Source organism: Aphelocoma coerulescens, chromosome 6, assembly GCF_041296385.1.
Source record: "Aphelocoma coerulescens isolate FSJ_1873_10779 chromosome 6, UR_Acoe_1.0, whole genome shotgun sequence".
In the NCBI taxonomy this organism is placed as follows: domain Eukaryota; kingdom Metazoa; phylum Chordata; class Aves; order Passeriformes; family Corvidae; genus Aphelocoma; species Aphelocoma coerulescens.
Genome location: NC_091020.1, coordinates 31,341,383 through 31,347,353, shown reverse-complemented (window position 1 = coordinate 31,347,353; position 5,971 = coordinate 31,341,383). Strand labels below are relative to the sequence as shown.

At 43.5% G+C, this 5,971-nt stretch overlaps 1 long non-coding RNA gene across 1 annotated transcript; it reads left to right on the top strand.

Annotated features, from left to right (window-relative positions):
• The first annotated feature begins 1,459 nt into the window (after positions 1-1,459).
• Positions 1,460-3,432, top strand: LOC138112877 (uncharacterized). The gene is made up of 3 exons (XR_011151890.1): positions 1,460-1,661; positions 1,764-1,847; positions 3,144-3,432. It is a non-coding gene; the product is annotated as an uncharacterized lncRNA (long non-coding RNA).
• Positions 3,433-5,971: the final 2,539 nt, after the last annotated feature.

The following is a 5,971-nucleotide window of genomic DNA, read 5'->3' as shown; positions in this document are numbered from 1 at the left end:
TCCTGTGTACCCACAACTACCAGAAAAAACAGTAATCATTAATCTGTCAGTGACATGATCATTGCAGTGAAAGAAGAGACTTGGCAGGTTCTGCACAGGATGCCATTTATTTATTAGCTCCATGAAAATCGTATGTTTTGCAGTGTGGAGACTACAACCATTGTCTCTTGATGCTGGGTTTGGTTCCTGTGTCAATCATGCAGGTGCCAGCAGGACATGCCAGACAGAGCTCGTTGGGATCTCTTTGTGATTATCTCCCCACTGCCTAACATGTGCCCTTCTCACTTCTACTGCTGTTGCTACAGAGGGTAGGCAGGGTCTAATTAAAGACAAGGAGGGATGGATCTGCATATGTTGTTTGTGTTTGGGGACTGTCTGGCTCGGAGGAGTAATAATTGGCTACAGGGCCTTTCACCTCTATGGCACAGCTTTGAATATAGATCAGCTTAGTGACTTTTAATGCCATTGCCATGTGACAGCTGTCTTACGTGTGAAATTAGCTGGTTGTTTGAGTGCTCTTCCTACAGGAAGCCAATATCAATAATTACCACATCAAATGGTGCCACCAGCACTCCTTAAAAATATAGATAATTTTAAGTTTTATGAACTTGCTTCAAGTATACATGCTGGTGTGTGTTGTAACAGCACTGAAATAATTATAAATCCACTTAACTCCGTAGTTAAATCTACATATAAGAGAAATACCTGCTGTAGGTAAGATATAGCAGTGGCATCTAAATGGAGGACTCCAAGATCTCTCTGCATTTGTGGTGCCATTATAATATAGGGCATGTAAGTTCATAATGCATTTAAAATTAGACTGTGTGACTCTCCTCTAAATGGGGACTCACAGCGAAAAAGCAGCATCAAACAGAAAAGGTCAAGGTAGCTCAGAGAAAAGTCCTTCTTGATAAATGACTCCCATTTCCATGGTGGGAGCTGTAAGGAGAGATATGTCTTTTTAGGCTAGTTGATACAGCTGAATGAAACAGATAAGCTTTTGGACACATGGCCTCCTGATTTTAATGTGCCAGCCCTAGACTGAGGCAGCAGCTCAGCTCTTGTTAAAAACTTTTGCACTTTGCCAGCTGCAACTGGTTTGCCTGAAGAGGAATGGTCCACATCCTCCTGACTGATTCCATCCCTGCTGGTGGCTGTGGGCTGAGCTGTAGGTGCTTACAGGAGAAACTTTAGCCACTTGAAGAAAAAGTGACCTCATGAGAGCCATTCCACACCAGGGAAGCGTGCTGAGGTTGAAGGTTGACCTCAAGTTTTTGTCCTCTGCTGCCTTTTGGAGTTCTGTTTTCCATGGCAACCCTACCAGCAGCAATAATGCAGCTGTGAACCCGTGCCTCATTCCCCCTCCTTCCCACCTGAGTGGGAAGCTAATGATGCAGCTGGGAATGTTGACTAAATGCATTTGTGCTGGAGAGCAATGGCTCATGAAAATTAAAACCTTCTGTGGAAAAAGTGTTTTTTAATTTTAAAAAGAGCTTTTTATTGCATAATCCTCCTGGACCACAAAGAAAAACAGCTCCAACAGAAGAACCCAAGGTTTTGCAGGTCTCTGGTGGGGTGGAAAACCTGAGCCTGTGCTACTGCTGTTCTTTGCTTGATATGATACCAGATTTGTGCAAAGAACAACAGATCCAACAGAAAAGGTTTGCTGAGAAGGACAGGGTCTCACCCTGCTCTGAGGAGTGAAAAGGAATACCTGACATCTTGACAATTTTCCTAATATGGAATTCTTTTTTCCCCAGCAGGTCCTTTTCTAGGTGATGAAGAGAAATTTCTCAGCATGACTGTTCCTTGCTTGTGATCTCTAGATTTTCTGCTTGGCTGATTCTGTAGGTTTGCGTGCAATCCCTTCCTCCTCAGAATCATGTAATACCTATATGCTTATACATTATTATGGTAACTTGTTCTCCTTGGAGTGAAAATTATTAAACTCTCCATAGTTCTGCAGTCCCCCATAATAAATGTAGCTCCTCCTATTAGGTAATGAAGCCATTATTCACTAACAAATTAAACATGCAAGTCTGTGAAGGCCTTTTGTAAACAGATAAGGTGTTATCTGTTAGGGAAGAGAGCCTTCAGGTTATCACAAAACAGGATAATTTACGTGCCATGAAGGATGTTCCTGAGATCCTGCAAAGACACAGTAATAGAGGATACCTTGCTTTACAGTGACATGAAGGATGGCTTCTCAGGCCCAGCTTCTTGGGGGTCTTCGGAGAGTGTTTTTGGAATAGGTTAGAGACACATCTGTCACAAGCCCCAGAGTTCGTGTCCCTTTCTGGATGACTTCCTAAAGCCCTCTCCAGACTGCTCTTCTGTGATAGATTCATACCCAGGCAAGCACAGGAATGGATTTTTACCAGAGGAAGTGGAAATGTTGTCTAACACAGGGTTACACAGCGATACAACAGGTTGGGACTACTTGGTGAGCCCTTTGTACCTCCTGCTGCTGCCACCCCTGTCCTGGGGTGCACCTGAGCCTTTTATCCCTTGAAAAACTGTTGACAGGGCCCCAAAGGAGAGACATGCAGGATGTGTAGTAGGCTGAGAAATGCTGAGCTGTAGTATTGACTTCAAAAAGTCCAGTTTTACAGGTGAAGTACTTGATGGGAGAAGTCAGAAATAGAGGGGTGTTGGTCATTTAGCAACAAGGAGCGGGAGCAGTGTTTTGTGCATGGGAAAATTAAGTGGCAGGAATGGGAAGAAGAAACCCAGGGACATATGTCACTGACACAGACACATGGTGTCTCAGTGGGGTGGAGATCTCTTTCATTACTGTATCACACAAACAGCAGCCTGTCCTGCTCCAGATGTGTTTTATACCTTCTTCACAGACCTCTTTCTGTGTGAAAAGCAATTCCCCCACAAATGGCCCTTCATTAGCTGTGGGGTCATGTCAGAAACAATCATCAGTGTATTGCTGATGTGGCCAACACATCTTGTGAACTCCCTGACCCCAGCAGTCAGCGGGATTTCTTTATGTGAGCACTAATATGAAAAGCATTAGCATTAATAAGAGAGCTCTCGACCTAGTTGGTGTAAGGGGTCAGCAGAAGTTTGCAGACACCTTTGCCTAACATTCCTATCATGCCTGGCAGTTTGACTCTCATCTTGTTTTTCTGCAGGCTCTGAATAATGATATAATGCTCCAATCCTTCTACAATCCATCAATATAGCAGGAATCCAGCACAACTGGGAGCTACCCAAACGGCACGACATCACCCAGTTGGGGATTGGTCTGCCTGCTCACATTCGTTCATTTATGGTGTTGTGTCAACTCATTACCCTGCTGGAAAACAAGAAAAATGGTGGAGCAGATAAAGATTTGAAGAATTTTTTTTTTTTTTTTTGAGAAACCTTACCCTCATGCTTCTCTTGACCTGGCTAAGAATCTCCTCCACAGATGGGACAGCAGTTCCCCAGCTCCAGCAGTTCCCCTTGATCCAACACACTCATCTCAGAGGATGCCGTGATAGATGCTGCAGGTCTTGAACAGTCTGTACCCATTACAAGAGTATTTGAAAAAAGTGCCACCAGTGGTGGAAGCAGAAGCTGTGGTGAAGGGTAGAAGCCTTTCTTACGACTTTTTCTTTAAAATTAGAAGTCTCTTTTAAAAAATACAACTATAGACATCAACCTGATTTTTACTTAAAAAAAATCTTGTTTGCACTTGGATCAAAGAACATAGAGGTAGAGAGTACAGCATCCTGATTGGTCTGTAGAACAATAGCATACACTAACTACAGAACTTGAATTGCATGATGTTTTATTTTGGAGCCCCAGAAACATTCGGGTGCCATCTGAGAGCCATCACTATTCCCTGTGCTCACAAATGGGGGTCTTAGGTACCCATGGCTGGGAGCTAAAGGTTGGGTGCCTCTTCAGATATCTCTCAGCTTCCTGTGCTGGCGAGAGCACTGGAAATCTTTCTAAGTGAATGGCAATCCCGTTTCAGCTGCAGAATGAGCTACCTGTGTCTATATAAAAATGTGGGTAAATGTAGTCTGGAGTCTTGCATCTGTTTGGGGCTCCTGATTCTGGTCTTTACAGCAGCAACTGAGCATATTATGCTTCATTTCTGCCGCTTGCCTTATTCCAACTCCAGCTTCGATTTGCAGCCTTGTGAAGCAGCTGTGAGTGGAAGAGCTCTCTGTAACTGTTTTGTCAGCCTTACAGAAGTGGTGGGATGAGTATAGGTAGGAACAATGGCTGTGGCAGTCCCAAGACAATAGTATCTTTTTGTTTCCAGCCTGGAGTGCTCTCCTAGCTGTCTGGCATCTTGCAGAGCTGGTTATGTTTCAGAGGAAAACAAAATGTGGATGCTTGGCTGAGCTATGGGGCTAAAAGTTCATTGCAAAACAAATGGTATTTCAGCTGTCTGACTTTTTGTAGGAGATGTTTACTTACCGCAGGAAGGTGATTGTAGCAGCCAGCATGAATTTTCTGTGTTCTTAACAGCATGCTTTATGTTGATGGCAAAATTTATTTAGGCTTGTTGGTTATTTTTTGTCTTGCCCAATTGAACTCTTTATTCACTTTGCTAGGGCAGCCATATCCCAGCTTTGTTGAAGACATGGGACAATAGAGAGGGATGGTGATTCCTGACCACACATCAGCCCCGTGGTGGGGTTGACAGTGTCTGTGTCTGCTGTCCAGACTCTTCTGTATGATGAGTATGGGACTGACAAATTCACCTTCATCATCTCCAATTCTGCACCTGCATCCAGCCCGCAGCAGCTGCAGCCCTTCCAGGGTCACAGAATGGGCTGGAAAGGCTCAGCAACAGAGGGTCCAAGGTGGGAATGCAGAAACAGACATGACTTTGGCTCTTTGGTCCTTATTGCCCACAGCGCCATCAGATCCCACCTTAGAGAGACAGAAGAGGCTGTCTGGAGGGAGGTGTGGGATATTTCATGTTCCCTTTTGGGTAAACACTAGCTTCTGTGGGAGTTGCTTTATTTCTGGATTTGTTATGCTTGGTTTGTCTTGCTGGTTTTAAATATTTGTGCAAGCGACTAGAGCTATGCAAACTGTGCCTGAAGGAACTGTGAAACAGAGGAGAAGAACTAACTGGAGGTACCAAAACTGGTCAGTATCCTAACTAAAAATATTACTAGGGAAATTGAAGAAATATGCCAGAAGAACAAGGAAGTATTTCCTTTCTTTTGACCCGTGGAAGCAAATGTCCAGGGAATGTACTTGTCTGACAGAGAGGCTAATGATGAGAGCTTTACAATGTCTTTAAAAGTAGTAATTTATTTGTGTTTAGACATAGCAGCAGGTAGGGAGGCTGCCTGTAAAGTTACTGTTCAGACATGTTGGCTCCTGCTGCCGATTTTTTGTCAATATTTACCTTGATTTTTCTTTTTTTTTAAGATTTATAAAATGTGTGGTGACCTTTGAATGGCTGTGCAGAGATGGTCATAATGGCCTCTGTCCCATAACCCGCAAGGTGAGCAGCACCACAAATGCTCTTTGCCATCACATGAGACAGTGAAGTTTAAATTTCACTGGACAAGTTTGGGCAGTGTTGAAGGGTTTAAAAATACCTAAGCATGGGACACATCACCTTCCCAAACACACAGTTTGCTATCTGGTGTATCAAATGACGGGATTACATTTACAAGTGCAATAATTCCGTGTGGAAGCAAGTGGATGCCTTTCAAATTAATTGATTCCTTCCTGTCAGCTGCTGTAGTGGAAGACAATGCTTGTTAAGAAAAATGTAAAGCTGCCAAAGGGAAAACACTGAAAACCAGAGATATCTTGATATGCAGAGAATAGCAGTGATGGTGAATGGCTGCACAGAACACAAGTACACTGGGGGCTGCCTGGACTAAAAAAAAAGTCCTTTATTATTGCTGCTGCCTTAACCGCTGCTTAAAAACAACTCAGCTGACAGGATTAATGGCATAAATCCATTAGAGTGAGAGAGAAATGAGGGAATAGGTTT